At 39.1% G+C, this 20957-nt stretch overlaps 1 pseudogene across 1 annotated transcript; it reads left to right on the plus strand.

Moving 5' to 3' along the window:
- The first annotated feature begins 450 nt into the window (after positions 1–450).
- LOC149185160 (chromatin-remodeling ATPase INO80-like) lies at positions 451–18018 on the plus strand (annotated as a pseudogene). The gene is made up of 3 exons (XR_016257355.1): positions 451–8538; positions 14534–17535; positions 17869–18018. The product of XR_016257355.1 is annotated as a chromatin-remodeling ATPase INO80-like (transcript).
- Positions 18019–20957: the final 2939 nt, after the last annotated feature.

The raw sequence follows: 20957 nt of genomic DNA on the forward strand, positions 1-20957 counted from the left end.
TTTCTTTCCTCTTGTTAATCATTCATTGAAGTTGCAGTAATGAAAATGTCATTTGTTCTGCTATTGTAGATGAGTGTTTTGTTTTCATATTCCACTATACTACAAACTGTTTACCCATTTCGAAGTTGTACTAGTCAAGCCTTTGTATATGAAGCTGGTTGGGAAATGCATAGGCATGATGAATCAGGGAGGTCATGATCACATGCATTAGTTTTTCTAGAATCCTTTACCAACCCCCAATCAAGAAATCAAACACTTTTCAGATCTGGTCTCTGCTAGAGTTTGTGCTTCAAAGTTTTTATCTCTAAGTTTTATGAGTGAGGGAGCCCCCTCAGGTTGAAGAAGACCAGTCTATCAACGAAAAGAGGTATGTGGTTACCTCTGTGATCCTTTTCCTTCAGCCTAAAGGAAATCATGGAGTGCTAATAGTATTCATTCTAATCAAACTCGCAAACAGATAAGACACATTAAAATAGTAAAATTGCTTTGAATAAGGGAAACCAAATGCCTAAATTAGTGAGAAGTTGTAGTATGGTTCAAAATTTGACCAAAACTCAATTTCCTCCCTATGTGTTTTTAAAATATTTTGATGGTTTTGGAATCTTGTAGTTTTTCATTATAATTTTTGTTGTCTTTTGTGTTAGATTTAGGAATTGGCTTCTATGTATCACCTTTTTCCTTATCATTTTTGTCTTTTTGTGCTCGATAATTACATCTTATCTATCTATTATTCCATATTTTGTTTCATGGATGCTAAATATTTATGCCACTCTAGTGCGCTAAGTTTTGCTTACATTTGAAAGGAGATATCCCAAACCACTGATCACATGATCAATGGTCCTGGTTAAAAGTGGGACCCCCCTCCTTATAGCACAAAACAACCGAAGTGGGGACTGCGTAAAACCACTGATGGAAAAAGGTAAAATGCACCAAAGACAAAGCAATACATTGTGGCATATAGCTGTTGTGGGAGGTCCCACTAGGGAAATGTCACCTCGAAGGTTTGATCTCGAAAAATCCAAAAGGAGTGCAAGGAAAAATGTCTAGGGACACAGATCTGGGAGGACGTAAATGAGTGACGTGGTTGAGATAGGCCCACTTATTGGTATAATTTTACAATGTAGACGACCCTACCTAACAACTCAACCCAAAGGATCTACCCCGAAAGATTCAAGAGGAACTTGTTACCAATGTTCCGAGGAGACAGAGTGGCAGCGACAAGAAACTCTTCATCAATTGTCGAAAATATATATATGTCTCTACCATTAATAATTCATGGCTTTGTGGGTCTAATTTTCATAAAGGGAAAATGGTGCGAAAACAAAGGCACAGGACCTCCCCTTCTTCTCCGTACTTTTGATAGGACACAGTGGTAGGATGACATCAACATGATGTAAGACATGGATACGTGGCAGTCCAGGGAAGTGACATGTGCCATGCAGACTCAACACTTTCAAGTGGCCAAGTGGGTCTAAAATGGATAACACATGGCACCACTCAGAGCATGACACGTGGTAGTTGGAACAAGTGGCAGATAGGTCAACATGCTAGTAGGGACACATCATCCTAGAAGGTTCACCCTAGAAGTCTATAAGGGTGCATATATGGGGATATAGTTCCGGGATATGGGTTGGCATGCGGTCCACATGAAACATAATCCTAGTGGTTACTTCGTTGGAAATAGTGATCCCTACTGGGGGGGAGGTGAATCAGTAGTGATGGCCTTTATACCAATTTAAATCTTTTTCCACAATTTCAACCAACCATGCATATTCACAACATTAGCTCATCCAAACATATACGCAACAATAAATTCAAAACCATGAGAAATGTCAACACAAGCATGCACACATAAGAACACAAGTATTTTTGGTGGAAACCCTTTCGGGAGAAAAACACCTCGCTGCTACTACTGCACTACTTAATTATTTTTATTAATTTGCTGAACAAAATGTACATTGATTAGCTTACACCCATAAGCCAAAATACTTGGCTTCCTCTACAGTATGATGACATCTATCAATTCAGAAATTTGTTTCTCTCGCGGATCTACAAACTACCATCCGCTGGAAGTTCTCACGATCAACGATCCTTGCCCAACTACCATTGAACTGTCCAATTCCTATTGGATGGAGAAAACTCTTCCTACTACTGAATGCCAAATCACTGTCTATTTTGAAGCCTCCACGCCTTCACTTCTTCCATGCGAACCACGTTTCATTTATTTTTAAACTGGGTTCTCAGTTCGCTCAACATGCGCAACCCAACAACTCCATCATTCTACACATAAAATCTGAATCAAACTCTGACCCAGAGGGGGGAATTTCTTCACTTCTTCTCGCACCAAAACACTACTCTCAAACACACCACAAGCTGCAAATTTTTTGCCACAAACTAGACAAATTCTAAATCTTCTTCCTAACTCTATCTCTGATTTCTGCACACAATTTTCTGATATATCTTTGCATAAACTGTGTGAGAAACTGCTACATACTCTACTCACTCATAGTGCTCTCACAATGGCATACTCACACACTCTCCAAGCAACCAACCAAATAGACTCACTACCTTCCTCTATTTATCATTTTTTTGAGTTGAGTCACATAGTAAATGCTACAGGTTATGGATCACTTAACAATTCTATTCACACGCTTCAAATTTAGTTGAGATAGGCTTTTTGACCAAATTAGCCACTGACTCCACTAGCGCTTGGATATCTTCAAACTTGATCATCTTCTAGAGGTGCCACGAACTTTTCCAACCATAAACCAAAAGGTTTTGATCAATAACATCGCCATAACACCAAAATTAGCAGAGCAACACGAGGAATGCAAAGCAAAACTCGTGAAAAATCTTAGTCGCTCCCACAACACAACATCCATGTGACTGGAAGTCCTCAGTCTCTCCCATAGGCTTGGCTCCATGCGAATGGAGCTTTTCAACGACTCCCATTATTGAGCATGCATGCGAATGGGGTTTTGGATGGTCAAAACGCAGTCAACTATGCTAGAACCTGATCAAACTTATTCTAGAGTTTGACAAGCCTCTGTAGGACCTTTGGAAGTCTCTGATACCTTTGCAATAGTTCATCAAGTCACTGCAATATCACCAACATCATCAAAAGTCAAACTAGGTTGACTAGGATGCCAACCAACAACCAAACTAAACATTTGAGCCATCAAACTTCTCCAAAACATCTCTACCAACAATATGCAGCTCCAAAACATGTCAGACATCCTCCAACACCTGTAAAACCATCTCAAGCATCCACTGACGCATGTATATCCTCTCCAAGCCCAAAGTATAACATCATCAACATGTGAGACCTAATCTGGGACATGGAGACCTAATCAACAAGGCTACTCAACTCTAACTCATGTAGTAACCACCAATATCTGTATGTAGCAACATGATCAAGAGGATCATCACATCTCCAAGTTAGTCTAAGCTAGTAGACATGCTAAGGACCGTCTACACCTCAATCATCATCTCAACCATCTGCAACCACACAAACAGATGGATAACCAACTCACCTACAACCCACTATAAGAAAAAAGGACATTGGCGAGGGTCGAAAAATGTCACCATAAGCTCATTGGTGATGGTCAAAAGCGTCTTTGTCCCAAAAAATTGAATGTCACCAAAGGTGGCGTCGCCAAAAGTATAGGTGTTGTGGTGACATTTAAGGTCTGCCACCAATAATGATTTATAATGACGGATAATGACTGTCACCATTTCATATGAACAATGGTGACAAACCTTAGCCTCCGTCACCAAAAAACTGAACGTAACCAAAAATATGAGTGTTGTGGTGACATTCAAGGTTCGTCATGAATAATGATTATAGTGATGAATAGTGACCGTCACCATTTCATATGATCAACAATGATTTATTTTGATGGACCTTTTATGGCCATCACTATTGATGCATATATATGGTGACATTCGTTAACCGTCGCCATTTCATATTTTGGTGAGGATCGAAAAATGTCACCATAAGCTCATTGGTGACGGTCAATAGAGCCTCCGTCACAAAAAATTGAACGTCACCAAACGCTGCATCGCGAAAAGTATAGGCGTTGTGGTGACATTCAAGTTCCATCATGAATAATGATTATAATGACAAATAATGACCGTCACCATTACATAACAACGATTTATGGTGATGGACCTTTCATAGTCGTCACTATTGATGCATATATATATATATATATATGGTGGCGTTCGTTGACCATCACCATTTCATATTTTAGTGAGGGTTGAAAAATGTCACCATAAGTTCATTAGTAATGGTCAAAAGATCCTATCACCAAAAACTGACCGTCGTCATTCCATGTGAATATTAGGGCACGATGGATTTGAACCACCAACCTTCTGCTTGTAAAGCAGGTGCTCTTCCATTGAGGTAGCACCCTTTAAAGAATTAGACTTTTAAAAATTTATAACTTTTAAATTCTACAACTTTCAATAAATTGTAAAAAATTGTATAAGGCTTGGAAAATATTTTACTAAACAAGCAAAATAGCATTAAAGTTGTGGGTCCCTACAAAATGGTTATGGAAGGTATGAAAAGTAGGTGGAGGGAAAAATAGTTATGTATAAGATACTCAATATGTTCAATTGAATATTCAATTAGAAGTGAAACTTTGAAGACATTTATAGCCTATAAATGACCTATAATTTTGAAAATCTAAAATCTGCGATTACACCAAAGATTGATTTTTCACTTTCTAAATCATTTAAATTTGTTGTGACAACATAGAAATCTGCTTCTAAAACACTGATTTGCAAGCCAAAAATTAAAAGACAGTGAGTATATATGATGCAATTATGAATAATGAGTCTACTGGCTATGGGGTCTAGAAAACTAATTGAGAGTGCTTCTCGTTATTAATTAATTCAAGATGTCAAAATACAACGATCCTCAAATGTAACCACTAAATAGTTGTTAAAATTGTAAGCACAAAGTTTGGCTAGTATCAGTTACACCAACAAAATATCCAAGGGGCATTTAAACACTTTCAAATCGACACCAAGCACGAGTATCCAAAGATGCAATTGCATGGATACAAGGAAAACACTCTCTACCTCTCAATGATAACTATGTCCTCCCACAAGTACTTAAACTAGCAAAGGGGTGTGAAGACAAGAACCTCAAAGCAAAAAAAAACTACGCAATACAAGAATACACTTCATCCCCCCTCTACCTTTATAGAATAAATCTAGGGGAATAACAAAAAGATCCATAGAGAATAGGATTAGAGTGGGAAAAATAAAGATGATAAGCAAAAAAATACCAGCAATGAAAACTACTAATTTGAACATGTGTCCACATGTACTCAAAGATTAAAGGAAACAAAAGAACCCAACATGATTGATTATGCACTTGATAAAATGGCATTTACTTCTTTAGTAAAAAGGAAGAAAATCCCAACCTCTTTTCTATTGTCCTCTAGAATAAGTCCTCTATGTATGACATTGGGGTTTTGTGCTACACTCTATGCTTACTCTCCAACATTAAAATAAGAGTTCCCAAATTTATTTATAAATGTCTGATTTGTTTGAGTTTGGGCCAAACCTAGTCAAATCTTGTCAAGTTTGGCCAAGATGCAATGAGCTTAATTATGTTTGCCTAAGCTAGTCAACAAGCTTGACCCAGGATTTTGAAAAGGAAGTTTGATAGAGATGACTGCTCTGACATATTTTGAGAATTTTTCCCCTTCTGTATGTGTCGAAGAGAAAATTTGAACTAGCCTCCTCTTACCACAATGTGGCTAGATAAGTCAGACAAAATCAGACCAATGGTATCCACTAAGAGATTGCGGGTGAAAGACATTCATTCTGCCAAAAGATACTCCAAACTTGCATCTGAATTCAGCCACTTTTTTGTGTTGCTGCATCCATAATCACATACACACTTTTGCCATCAAAGAAGCTTGAACACTGAGATGGGCGATTTTAGCACCTCGCTTTTACCAACTAGGCAAGCCACTATTTCGGAATGTATTTTAATTGTGGAGTTTTATGCCAGTTTTCTATTGGGTAAATCCAAATCAGTCTTCTTTTTTAGACTTTGCCCAATGTTTCTTGGGTCCATGTCTTGTGACTGTGCTCTCCACCAGGATATAAAATTTTGAAAACTAATCTCTTTGAATAAAAAACTTGTACCATAATATAAATAGGCAAGTCATGTCTTCCAATTCAGAGGTTACCTTGATTGAAGATCCCTCTCCACATTTTGGTCCAGATATGAAGTTGTACATGTTAACGAGGATTGGTCGTAGAGTTTACAACACTTGAGCAACCTTTTAAAAGGTGGTCCCAATTTGAAATCATAGGGAAGATATTTTAGTTCATTCAACATTGAAAGATAACGTTTCTGGCATGTAAATCAAGCAATGCTAAATCAATTTTTAAATTTTGGCACATGTTCAAGAAAGTAGTAACTTTTGTAAATACTAAATACTAAATATCAAGTATTGTGGGTTAATGATGAGAACAAAGATACAGGAAAGAAAAAAAGGAAAGAAGAACAACAATGATCCTGTTTGATAAAGTTAGCATTCACACGGAGTAAGTGGTAACTCAGAATAAACAGGAAGCAAGCAAGCGGCAGAGCATTGGAAATATGGTAGAAGAAGATATGGCCTGGTCCAAACCCCCACATATCCTCAAAACCTAGATTTCTCCACCGTCCTCATAAGCTCCGTAGGTTTATTCTAGCGTAAGGAGCCACAGGGCACCTGGGGTATTGACTACCCGCTGGTTGACGGTTCGATTCCCAAACAAAATACACACCCCCTGTCGGTGACAAATTATCATGCAGGTGCCTTGTCAATGGGCACAAGTCTAATCACTGTTCCTGGAGGTGATTACAGTTTCTTCTGTCACAATATCAGGATGGAGCACAAGTTGCCTTATACCAATGGCTACCATCTGGCTAAAAATAATTATTCATATTCAGAACTCTTTAACCTAGATTCTATATGGAATTATCAGGTACCACAAGATAATGATGATGATCCAGATAATTACACTAGCAGTAGTCAAGATGAGAGTAATGGAATTAAAGGTTGTGACACAATGCTTGCACAAATAAACGGTGGTAGGGCTGAGAGGCCATCAAATTTACCATCAGAGATGGCTTTAAAAAGAAAATTGTACCATGTTGAACCAGAGGCTGGTTATAACTCATCCGCACGGAAAGATGCAGATAGAAATGATGAAGATGATGATCACTTTGAGAAGCACACATCAGAGGAATATTATCGGAACATGCACTAAATTTCAAGAAAGCCAATAAGTTGAAAGCAGCAGCAGCAGCAGCTGCCCGCATAGGTTCCTCCACTACAAAGTGTACCTCAAATGGGAAAGTTGGAAATTAAGTCATGGTTCTCAGATGGTTCTACAAGATGAGAGGACTCCACATGGATTAGACATTCCTGCTTTGTCAGGTCCTCATATAGATGATGCGGTCCAGAATCTGGGGAATTACAACCATCTTGACATTGCCCCTAAAGATGGTCCTCATGCATCAACATCTGGTTTATTGGAGATAGAAGAGGGAGTTGCTTTTAAAATTCCACAAGTTTATGACAAATTAGCACCATCTCTTAACATTCCAAACTTTACAGATGTTCAAATAGAGGAGAGTTTTTTTAAGGGTAGGCTAGATTTCAGATCTTTGTCTGCCATGATGGCTGCTGATAAAAGGATTAGACATCAGAACTGTGCTGGAGTGGGAGAAACTTCCACAAAGTATGAGACTCTTCAGATCGGGTTGAAACTTGAAAGTGCTATCATCATCATGTGACTCAAGCGAAAAGTTATGTCTGCAAGTATTTGATTCTGATTTGGAAGCATTGTCAGCACAGCAGGAATCATTAGACATTCAAAGGCTGATTATGTCTGAATGCAAGCTACAAAAGAAGCATCCCATACAAAAAGATCTATCTGTGGTTGAAAGGGAGGATGCTGAGAAAATTGCAAAGAACTGGGCCAACATTGTCAAAAGAAACTTGCCAAAACACCATAAAACTTTCTCATTATATCATAGAAAACAATCAAATGATACTAAAAAATTTGCAAAATATTTCCAAAAGGAGGTTAAGGCTAGATTTGCATGGTCCTTGAAGTTGATGAAGGCTGCATCAATGCGCACCAGGAAATTAGCTTGAGATATACTGCTATTCTGGAAAAAAACAGACAAAGAACAGGCTAAAATCTAGAAAAAGGAAGAGAGGGATGCAATGGAAGCTTTGAAGCGTGAGGAAGAGCTTAGAGAAGCTAAAAGGCAACAATAGAGGCTAAAATTTTTACTTTCACAGACAGAGCCTTACAGTCATTTCATGCAGAATAAAACAGCTTCTCAGCCTACTGAACCTTCAATGCTAGCTGTTGGAGCCTCTACTGCCGAAGATGTGGGTCAAAACATAGATGATGTGAAACCGATGGAGGAAGAAGATCTAGAAGAAATTGCATTTAAAGAAGAAGCCATTAGAGTTGCAAAGAACACAGTCTCTGAACAGAAAAAAAAATAAACGAGTGCGCATTGTAGGAATTTACAGGGTAAGTTCCACAGAAGAATACCAAAAGGACACCGCTCACAACCAGATCTCAAATCAATACACCAGTATTTTTGACGTGGTTAAAACCCTCAGAGTGCAAGGAGGGAAACAGTCCACGGCCTGTCCCAACGTGGGTACAGACAATTTATTAATCAAAGAATGAAAATTTACATAAGCTTCTCTCATGCACGGATTACCCGAACAATGACCCTCCATGCGCTTTAAATAGAACTCATGGACCAATCGGGTGTCAAGCCACGGATCAAGTGTCGGTAATACCGAGGTGAGAGTGAACCGTCGGATCACTACATATCGTGACCGTCGGATTGTAAGTTACAAAATGTACAACGGTAAAGAAACACACTTTACCTAACTCTAACCTAACTCTATACTAGACCAAGTTGAACTTAACTATATCCTATGTGTCGGAATATCCTAACATCCCCCCTTAAGAACAACTTGGGATAGGATTGAAGGATTTACAAATATGACACAATAGGAGAAGGAAGGAGGCACTAGAGCCTATCCCCCCTTAGTGACAACTTCCTGAACTCCAAGCATATATCGAAGTTTAGTGAACTTCGCCTCTGTGAGAGCCTTTGTGAAGATGTCTGCAACCTGATCATCCGTTGGACAATATTGCACTTCAAGAACATGGTCAAGAATGAGCTTTCTGATGAAGTGCATGTGTAGTTCAATGTGTTTGCTGCGCTGATGCTGGACTGGATCTTTGCATAGCTGAATGGCACTTTGATTATCACACCAAAGTGTGGTTGGATGCTGCTGCTCAAAGCCAAACTCTGATAGGATCTGACGAAGCCACAAGGCTTCCTTACTAGCTTCCACGGCACCACGATACTCTGCTTCTGCTGACGAAAGAGAAATGGCAGCCTGTTTCTTACAAGCCCATGTAATAGGTCCTGAACCAAGAGTGAAGACATAACCGGCAGTAGACTTCCGATCATCAAGGTCACCAGCCCAATCAGAATCAGTGAAACCAACTAACAGAGGAGCTGCTTTGGCACTGTAATGAATCCCAAACTGTATTGTACCTCGAACATAACGAAGTATTCTTTTAGCTGCTTTCCAATGACTTTCACGGGGGTTTTGCATAAAACGAGCAACAAGGCCAACAACAAAGGAAAGATCAGGACGAGTATGGGTTAAATACAAGAGTTTTCCGACAAGTTGACGGTATAAGGTAGCATCAACTTCAGGAGAAGTACAAGAGACTGAAAGTTTGACTCCAGACTGAAAGGGAGAAGGGGCTGGCTTACAGTCTTCCATGTGAAAATGACGAAGAATATCACAAGCATACTTGGACTGGGAAAGGAAAATACCCTCTTGGGATTGCAAGACTTGAAGACCGAGAAAATAGTGTAAGTGTCCTAAGTCTGTCATTTCAAATTTCTTTTTAAGGCTGGACTTCACATGGTTTATAAGGTTGGGATCACTACCAGTAAGAATAAGATCATCAACATAAAGAACAAGGATGATGAGAGAGTTGCCCACTTTCTTGGTGTAGACAGTATTGTCAGAATGACACCTAGAAAAGCCAGATTCTAAAAGAAAGCTATCCATTTTGGCATACCAAGCTCGAGGAGCTTGCTTGAGGCCATAAAGGGATTTCTTAAGGCGACAAACGAGGCTGGAGTCTGTTTGTATGAAGCCAATGGGTTGTTCCATATAGATTTCTTCCTGCAAGTCCCCATGCAAGAAGGCAGATTTAACATCCATTTGATGTACTTCCCATTTTAAAGAGGCAGCAAGGGAAAGAACAAGGCGGATAGAGTTCATTTTGGCAACTGGAGAGAAGGTTTCAGTGTAGTCAATGCCTTCAACCTGTGAAAAGCCCTTAGCAACTAGACGAGCTTTATGTTTATTAACTTTCCCATCTGGTCCATACTTGGTTCTGTAAACCCATTTGCATCTAACAAGTTTGCGTCCCTTTGGTAGAGGAACAAGATCCCATGTATCATTTGTCATCAATGAATGATATTCTTCATTCATAGCTGTTTCCCAATGTGGATGGCCTGAAGCTTCTGCAAAAGTGTCAGGATCATGATTCACTGGAGCTTGAGCCAGTAAAGAAGAGGCTCTTTCAAACTGAGAACGTGTACGTCGCTGATCTGTAGGATCACCGGCAAGATCACCTGCTGCATCCCGAGTAGCACGGACCCATCTTGGAAGTTGAGGATCCTGAGAAGGTGGGGAAGGATTATCATCCTCGCTTTCATCATCAGAAGAAGAAATGTTTTCAAAGATAGAAGAGATGGGAAGAGGTGGCACATCCGCCGGACTAGGCTCGCAGGCCGATTTATTTTCATCAAATTTTACATCTCTTCTAATGATAACATTTTTGGACTTAAATGGAATAAGTCTATAGCCTTTTACATCTTCAGAATATCCAACAAAAGTACATTTCTCACTCTTAGGTTCTAAGGCTTTATGCTTTTCATCTGGAATATGGGCCCATGCTTCACTTCCAAACACACGAAAGTGACTTACATCTGGTTTAATGGAACTCCAAGCTTCTTCTGGAGTGATATTCTCTAGAACCTTAGTAGGAGTGCGATTGATTATATAATTTGCACAATTAATTGCTTCGGCCCAAAAACTAAGACTGAGTCCTTTAGATTGCAGCATACAATTAGCCATTTCCTTTAAAGTGCGATTTTTCCTTTCAGCTACACCATTTTGTTGTGGAGTGTATGGAACAGTATGTTGCATTTGAATTCCATTTTCGGTGCAAAAGTGATGAATGCATTTTTAACATATTCTCCACCATTATCAGTTCTTAGCTTAAGAATTTGATGTCCAGATTGTTTTTCAACGAATGCTTTGAAGGCCAAAAAGGTGGTAAATACTTCGCTCTTGAGTTTTAAGAAGTATACCCAAGTGCGTCTAGAGAAATCATCAATGAAAGTTAAGAAGTACTTGCAGCCAGAGAATGAAGCAACAGGAAGAGGACCACATAAATCACTGTGCACAAGCTGTAAAGGGGCTGAGGCGTGCCAAGAGGCACGTTTGTCAAAACTGTCCCGATGATGTTTTCCGAGTACACATCCGGAACAAACACCATCTTTGCAAGATACCATAGGAAGACCTGTCACCATGTTTTCTTTACAGAGATGCTGAAGGGAGCGATAGTTTAAGTGACCATACCGCTCATGCCAAAGTTTGCTCACTTCATCATTATGAGCAACAAATACTGAGGGAAGATGGGATGACCCAAAGTTGTGAAACTTATACAACCTTTTGGAATCATCAGCAAGACCAGTAGCTAGAATCTGTTTAGGATCTTTTAGATCCTTGATTACAACATCATGAGGTGAAAATTCAACGATTTTACCTTCACCTGAATGAGTTATCTGATAGACAGATAGAAGGTTGCAGGATAAGTTTGGAACACATAATACATCATTGAACTGACCATTGTCTAGATGAACAGTTCCAGTCCCTACAACATTAAGAGATCTATCATCACCAACATATATATTTTTGGTGTTACAATCATTTAAAGAAGAAAACATGGCTTGGTTTTTGGCCATGTGACAAGAGGCTCCAGAATCAATGAGCCACTCATGAGAATGAGAAGAAGAAGAAGATACATTTAATGCATAACTAGACTGAGATGATTGACGATGACATGCAGAAAATGCCGTTCCGGAAGTTGAAGTTGAAGTAGGCTCCAGATGGATGTTATGTTTCTTCATTGCGGCTTCCAAGGCTTCCATCTTCTTAAAGCATTTAGATTCTAAGTGGCCATCTCGATTACAAAAGTTACAATGTCTTTCAGTCTTCTTCCATTTGTTTTTATTGGGCTTATCATATTGCTGAAATGATCTTTCATCTTGAGGCTGAGTTGGTTTAGGACCATTCCTTTGAGGATAAGACTTCTTAGGATTCTTTGAATTTGGATACTGCTGGGCGGCTAACGCTTTTGTGGAAGAGTTTCCAAGATTAAGAAGACCAAGGTGTAAGAGTTTTTCTTGTTCTCTTATTAAGGAATCACAAAAGGAGTCAAAGGAAGGGGGCTTGTAGTCTTTGCCTTGACAAATGAAAGCTTCCCTGGTAGAATGGAAAGTGGAAACAAATACAGAGTAGGCTGGCCCAACTTAGTGAGGATGGAATAAATAAGGTTACCATCATCTTTCTTAACTTTAACACCTTCCAAGAGATATCTAAGGTTCTTGAATTTTGACAAGAAATCTTCAATGCAAGAAAAATTATTAGGATCCAAAGTAAGCAGCTCATTTTCAAGTTGATGGGATCTAATTTCATTTTTAATCCCAAAAACTTTAGCAAGTTTTTCTAATGCTTCATGAGGAGTTTCAATTTCTGCAATGTGGAATCTAAGATCAGGAGAAACAGACATTCCTATCAAGCCACGTGCTTGATCTTGTCGATTTTCCCATTTTTCGGCCTTGTCTTCATCTTTGGGTTTCTTCTCTTGGTCTGTGGCTATTCTGAAGAGACCTTTACTTCTAAGTAAATCTCCCATGTAGGCGACCCATTGGAAGTAGTTAGTGCTGTCAAGAATGACTTGGCATGGACTTTCCATTTTTGAAAAACAACTGAAGCTGAAGATGCTGAAAGTGAGTGGTCCAATGGATAGATCTCGAAAAAATAGGCGGTTTTAAAAAAAACGGCTCTGAAAAAGGCTTCCGGATGAAGAAGTTATGGCTTTTTGAAAAAAAATTGTTGACGTTGCCGGCAAAGTGCGCGAATGTGCGGGAATGAAAAAATCCGCCCCCACAAAATGGAGACTTGAACCCAAGACCTCTACTCTCTTAAAAGGTCTTTGAACCAATTGATCTATACAAAAGATTTGAGAGAGAGAGAGAGAGAGAGAGAGAGAGAGGGGGGGGGGGGGGGGGGGGCCTCGATTTGCGTGCTTGCCTTGGGAAGACTCTTTTCCCCTACAAAACACAAAACACAAAACCCAACACGAATATCCAAAGAAAAACGAACCTTACGGCTCGAAGTTAGCTTTAGCCAAAAAACTAGAAATTTAAAAAAAATCTCAAAGTTAGCTTTTAGCCGAAAAACTAAATATTTTCCTCAATGTTTCTGATTTTCCGAGATCACACTAAGGTGCAGGGAAAAGAGCATACGCATGAGAAAAATCCTTTCTTTCTGTTTCTGATTTGCCCAGATCGCACAGAGTCGCAGGGCAAAGAGCATACGCAGAAATGAAAGGTATAGATCCGGGAAAAAAAAAGGCTAAATAAACCGAAACCGAAATAAGCAGAGAGAAAATGACAGTAAACTGCAAAAAAAACACTGTATACCTCCCGATCTGAAAAATGACGCAGCTAGGGCTACCGGAAACCTTTTCGCGTGAAACGAAAGGGGTTCCTCACTGAAACAGATGCTCCGAATGCAACAGAGCAGTCCTCCCGGCCCGAAAGCAGTCAGAAACAGCAGATCTAGGAAACGACAGCCGCATGCAGTTCTACCGGCTTCAGATTTGGATCACCAACGGACGCGGCCCTCAAATAGCTCTGATACCATGTAGGAATTTACAGGGTAAGTTCCACAGAAGAATACCAAAAGGACACCGCTCACAACCAGATCTCAAATCAATACACCAGTATTTTTGACGTGGTTAAAACCCTCAGAGTGCAAGGAGGGAAACAGTCCACGGCCTGTCCCAACGTGGGTACAGACAATTTATTAATCAAAGAATGAAAATTTACATAAGCTTCTCTCATGCACGGATTACCCGAACAATGACCCTCCATGCGCTTTAAATAGAACTCATGGACCAATCGGGTGTCAAGCCACGGATCAAGTGTCGGTAATACCGAGGTGAGAGTGAACCGTCGGATCACTACATATCGTGACCGTCGGATTGTAAGTTACAAAATGTACAACGGTAAAGAAACACACTTTACCTAACTCTAACCTAACTCTATACTAGACCAAGTTGAACTTAACTATATCCTATGTGTCGGAATATCCTAACACGCATGATGGCGAGTGTTTAAAATTTTGTGGAGCTGATAGCCTGACACTGGAGGGTGTGGTTGAAGGTTCTAGCAACATGGATTTGCTCAACCCTTCCTCAATGCCTCTTACCTCATCGGTGCAAACACCAAAAATGTTCACTGGTATTCTGAAATAGTACCAACTCAAGGGTATTCAATGGATTGTAATTTGTTATGAACAGGGACCGAATGGCATCCTAGCTGATGAAATGGGTTTAGGAAAGACCATTCAAGCAATGGCATTCTTAACTCATTTAGCTGAGGAAAAGAACATATGGGGACCATTTCTTGTGGTTGCACCTGACTGATGAAATTGGAAGGTTCTGTCCTGATTTGATATCTCTCCCTTACTGGGGTAATGAATGGATTGTACTTCGAAAAAATATAAGTCCTAAACGACTTTATCGAAGGGAAGCAAGTTTTCATATACTTGTCACAAGATACCAGCTCCTTGTAACTGATGAGAAGTACTTAAGGCGAGTTAAATGGAAGTATATGGTTTTAGATGAAGCTCAAGTGATTAAGAGTTCAAGCAATATACGGTGGAAAACACTCTTGGGTTTCAACTGTCGAAATCGCCTTTTGCTTACTGGAACGCCCATTCAAAATAACATGGCAGAACTTTGGGCACTACTTGATTTTATCATGCCAACATTGTTTGATAGCCATGAGCAATTCAATGAATGGTTCTCCAAAGGCATAGAAAACCATGCAGAGCATGGAGGAATTTTGCATGAACACCAACTTAATCAACTACATGCTGTCCTAAAGCCTTTTATGTTGCGTCGAGTCAATAAAGATGTGATCACCGAAATGACCAATAAAAAGGGAGTAACTATGAACTGTACATTGAGCTCTCGCCAGCAAACCTTTTATCAGGCTATCAAGAATAAGATTTATGTAGCCAAATTACTTGATAGTGCCTGAGGTCATATAAACTACAAAAAGGTTGAAAACCTCATGAACATTTTTATCCAGTTGTGAAAGGTATGCAATCATCCAGAGTTATTTGAAAAGAAAGAAGGGCGCATGTTTATGTACTTCAGGCAAATTGGGAATTCTCTTTTACCACCACCTTTTGATGAACTGGATGATAAAAACTATGTTGGAAGTCAAATTCTTATCTCATACAAGATTCCCAAGCTAATCTATAGAGAGGGTATTAAGAGCCTACCCATGTTCTGTTCTGGATCAGTTCAGGGGTTTCGGCAGAGATGTTTGAACAACTTGTTTAATGTCTATTCGCCTGAAAATATTCATTCATCAATTTTTCCACAGCAAGCATAAGGGGAATCTGCTTTTCCTGCTAAAAGTGGCACATTTGGCTTTTCTTGGATGATTGACCTCTCGCCAGCTGAGGTTGCTTTTCTTGCTACTGGTTCAGTTGTGGAGCGGTTGCTTTATTCTTTAGCGAAATGGGATCACCAATTTTTAGATGAAATTATTGAAGGCTTCCTGGAAAGTGAGAAGGATATCTTGCAGTATGATCATATTGAAGAAGACAAAGTGAGAGATTTCAGTAGATTGTTGATGCTGCCAACACGTGTAGAGTCAATCTTTTGGAGAAGAAAGTGTGCTACAGGTCCTGGAAATGTACAATATGAAGGATTAGTCATCTCCCATCAAGACCGTTTTCTTAATAATATTGGACTGTTAAAATCTGTTTATTCATTCATTATGCCAATTCAAGCTCCCCCAATTGATGTCATCTGCTCAGACGGGTTTTGCATATCAGGATGCAGAAGAACTTCATCATCCATGGATGAAAAAGCTACTTGTTGTTTTTTCTTGTACATCCAAGTTCAATGGTCCTACAAAACCTCGGGATCCTCATTATTTGATTAAAGAAATAGACTCAGATTTATTCTCTGAACAACCAGTTCTTCAGCTTACAAATAGAATATTCAGATCTTCACCTCCTTTGCAAAGCTTTGATCTTGCAAAAATGCTTACGGATTCTGGGAAGCTACAGACATTAGATGCTTTGCTGAAATGCCTCCGTGCTGAAAACCATTGAATTCTCCTGTTTTCTCAAATGACTAAAATTCTCAATATTCTTGAGGACTGCATGAATTACAGGAAGTACAAATATCTTTGTTTGGATGGATCTTCAACCATAATGGATCGTTGTGACATGGTCAGGGACTCCAAAACAAGCAAGATATATTTGTCCTTTTGTTGAGCACAAGAGCTGGGGGCCTGGGAATCAATCTCACAGCTGTTGATACTGTTATATTTTATGAAAGTGATTGGAATCCAACTTTGGACTTACAGGCCATGGACAGGGCACATCAGCTTGGACAAACAAAGGAGGTCAGTGTACGGACTGATTTGCAAGGAGACTGTCAAAGAGAAAATTTTGCAAAGAGCTAGTCAAAAAATAATTGTTCAGCAGCTTGTTTTGATTGGGGGTCATGCACAAGGTGATTTACTGCATGATGAAGACCTTGTTTCCTTGTCGTTGGATGATGCTCAGCTTGAGCAGAAGATAAAGGAGCAAGGACCTATGCAGGGTAAGGATAGGTAGAGAAAGAGAAAGGGCATGTCCAGCACAGCAAAAGCTATTCAGATCAATGCTGAAGGTGATGCTTATTTAGAGGATTCTGCAGTAGCACAAGAGAATGCTATTGAACTAGATACTGGAAAGGCAGGAACTAGAAAGAGAAAATTTAATTCGGAGAGGAAGCCATCTTCAAAACCTAAAAATGCACAGAAAACTATGAAGGATTCAGAGGTACCTCTAGAACAAATTGATCCTAAACATTTGAGAACAGATGGTGATTCTAAACAGAAAGGAAGACCTGGGAAGAGAATGAAGAAGAGTGCAAATGATGTCTCACAACCAGGCATACCTGTTGAGAAAGTTGGAGAGTCTGCAGAATCCCCTTCTTTTGTTAATACAGGTAATATTGATGCCAATGCAGACATTGAAGAAGAAAGTTCTCCTCGCAGCTGGTCTTCTCACCAGAGAGCTGGTAATATTAGTTGGCTGTGTATTGGTGCAGAGAGGTTCTCACCAATTTAGTTTGTATGAAAGTTCATTGAAAAATACAATTAAGAACTAGGTTTGTGCAGGAAGATTATATAAGTTGTTTGTTAGGATGATGTTGTTCCCATTATTAGGAGTGTAACTAGAGATTAATATGTTGTGACTAAGCGTCTTGCTATGTAGCTAAAATTCCTGCACTACATTTTATTTTTGGTTCCATTTATCTAGTCTTTTTATCAGCAATTATTCTTCCTTTTGCTTACTTCCATTTTCATCATCTTATTTTCATGTTTTGGCTTCTGTGATGGTAATTCACCAGGGTAAGGATAGGCAGAGGAAGAGAAAGGGCATGTCCAGTGCAGCAAAAGCTATTTGGATCAATGTTGAAGGTGATGCTTATTTAGAGGATTCTGCAGTAGCACAAGAGAATGCTATTGAACTAGATACTAGAAAGGCAGGAACTAGAAAGGTTGGTTTGTTTCTTTTCAGTATTTGATTGGGAGTAAAGAACGCTGAGAAAAAAAAGTTATCTTGAAGGTTTGTTTGTATTATCTGTTTATTATTACAAACTTTTCATTTGGCAACATAAAATGCTCTGTTTCTTAGATAGTTTGTGGGGATCTGGAAACTGATTTTAGAAGATCTTCTAAATTTTGCAGAGAAAGTTTAATTCGGAGAGGAAGTCATCTTCAAAACCTACAAATTCACAGAAAACTATGAAGGATTCAGAGGTACCTCTAGGAAAAAGTGATCCCAAACATTTGAGAATAGATGGCGATTCTAAACAGAAAGGAAGACCTGGGAAGAGAATGAAGAAGAGTGCAAATGATGTCTCACAACCATGAAGACCCATTGAGAAAGTTGGAGAGTGCAGAATCCCATTCTTTTGTTAATATAGGTAATATTGATGCCAATGCAGACATTGAAGAAGAAAGTTCTTCTCGCAGCTGGTCTTCTCCAAGATAGAAGCCCATTTGTTGGGTTTATCTTTAACCAGCATTGCAATGCTATTGGTACTAGATGATCACATTGGCCTTGGTCTTATCCAACAAGAAGCATCTGATGGCAAGAATTTGTACAGGTATGATCAGCAGTAGAAAGTTGTAGACTGCTACGATTCATATTCATTCTACCTTTTGGTCCTTTGAAACTACTATGTAGTGATACACATATGCCCTATTCTCAAGGTTCTTAAGCTAACGTAACTCCCATGCTCTCAGACTCAAATTATGCACAGAAAACTTGAAGCAGGATATTTTTTGGCATATGAGAGGTTTGAGAGCTATCTGAGGCTGGTTCAATGTATTTTATGTTCTATAATGTTCTTCAATTTGCCTATGCAGCAAAGTTGAAGTTGACTTAAAACAACACTAGCCTTGGTGTGTGAATCATGGAAGCAGAAAAATATTTACAGAGGAGTATTGCTTATAGAATAGGTGTACAGGTAAAGGTCATGCATGCCTTCCAAATAAGAGGAAATACAAGATTTTGATGTATACAGGGGATAGACATGCTGTAAGGGGAGTTAGAGAAATTACATCCAATAAATTCCTTTGATAATAGCAGTTATTCTTATTCATAGCATGTTCAATTGATTAAATGAGGGCATATTTTAACCAGGGATGATAGTAACAATAACAGAGATTTAGTAAACATATCAATAGATAAATAGAAAATCCTGGAATATACGGATCTCCAATGTGGACATATGTGGACATTATATGGGTATAGATATTAGCAACCTTTTTCATACATTACTCAAGACCCATTTCGTGGGAATTAAAAGACATACTATTCAGCATTGTTAGGTCATAGAACCTGTAACACCCTTGCTAAAATAAAGTTCTGAAAAGGTATAAAGGCCGCAAGATGGAAAATAAAAGAGTCATTACACAGTTGCAATAAAGGAAGCAGAATGGTCAGGTATTTGGCCTTCCAAATTCTACAACTGTTGGGATTCCAATAACCAGAAACCGCTTGCACATACACGAAACCAAAAAGGGTTATACAAACATAAAATCTATGGTTTGTTGTAATATAGGCTTCACTCAAGCATAAAAGCTTTGGTCTGCTGTAATCTAAGCTTCATTCAAGCGTAAAAGCTGTGGTTTGCTATAAGCAAGCTTCATCTACAGTATTCCTGATGTAAAATTTGTATGTGCACCATTTTATGTTAATTCCCTGTATCTGATCTGATTCTAGCTCTGTAGACTAGAATAAAAAGGAAAATATTGGGCACGAAGAAACTTAGTTTTATAACTCCTTGCAAAACAAATTCAAGCCACGAGTTGAAAGTACTTGAAAGTAAAATAGAAAAATGGCACATTAAAGTCCAAACCATTTGGTATCTCAGAGGTTCAAGTTCCTTGGGAAATAGTCCTAATCAGATCACTCAAGTTCTTGAAGAAAAGTCACCAGCACACTTGGTTGATGTTCTGCACTAGAATCAAGTACAAGGCAAAAGGAGAAGAACTAGATAAACACTGGATAGCTAGAGAGAGGAGGGCTCAAAGATAAGATGTATATACATGGTAGATGGTAGAAGAGAGGGTTAAGGAAGCCCATCCTTACCTGAAAGGAGGCTAACCAGATTAGATGGTTTGTAGGATCTCCAACTTACAATGAAGGAGAGTACAAAAGTTCTCAACCAGATGATGGCTTTCATGTCCCTGCAACAACACTTTGTAAATCTCCCAAGTAGTAACCCAACCTGCTAGTGCCAAAATTCTTTCTATGTCATCTGCGGGAACCAGTTCTAGCCCTATTACTTTAGTATCAGTGCTAGTAAACTCCTCTTTCATCTAACAAAGTCTACTTAAAGTAGAGATGATGTTGGCAATCAACCTTTTGATGGCACTGTTATCACTCTAGGAAACTCTCATAGGTTGTAGCTCGGAGATGCCTGGTAACATATAAATCTTCAATATCGTTCTCTGAACTATTGGAATGGATTGGGGTTTGGATCAAGTCAGATGACTGTTTCAACTCTGTTTCCACTCAAGACATGCATGAACACCCTCAGCTTGACAAGGCTTTTAACCACTAATGCTCAATAGTTAAAAGATTCAATGAATAGATGCAGAATCTTGACTGTATCAGCGGATATATACATAAACACATATGGATGGCTAGCTACAAAAAGTAAGTGAAGCTTGCAAATCTAATTTATCAACGCAGAGATAAGATGACAGTTATCTGGCATTAGACACAGAAGAAAACATGAATAACCTATTCAAGTGCAAGCTTAGAACAGAGGAGAAGATGGCAATTGAACATGTAACAACAAAAGAAGCTTGTATTACTGGAATGAAGATGAGACGTTGGGAGGAATAGAGTATCCACAGTCTCCAAAAGTTGAACCCTTATTCCTTCCAACTTTCAGCCATTTATAAGCTTTTTACAATACTC

Source organism: Pinus tabuliformis, chromosome 3_2 (assembly GCF_031772625.1).
Source record: "Pinus tabuliformis cultivar Carrire ecotype Pingquan chromosome 3_2, CPIR1, whole genome shotgun sequence".
Classification (NCBI taxonomy): domain Eukaryota; kingdom Viridiplantae; phylum Streptophyta; class Pinopsida; order Pinales; family Pinaceae; genus Pinus; species Pinus tabuliformis.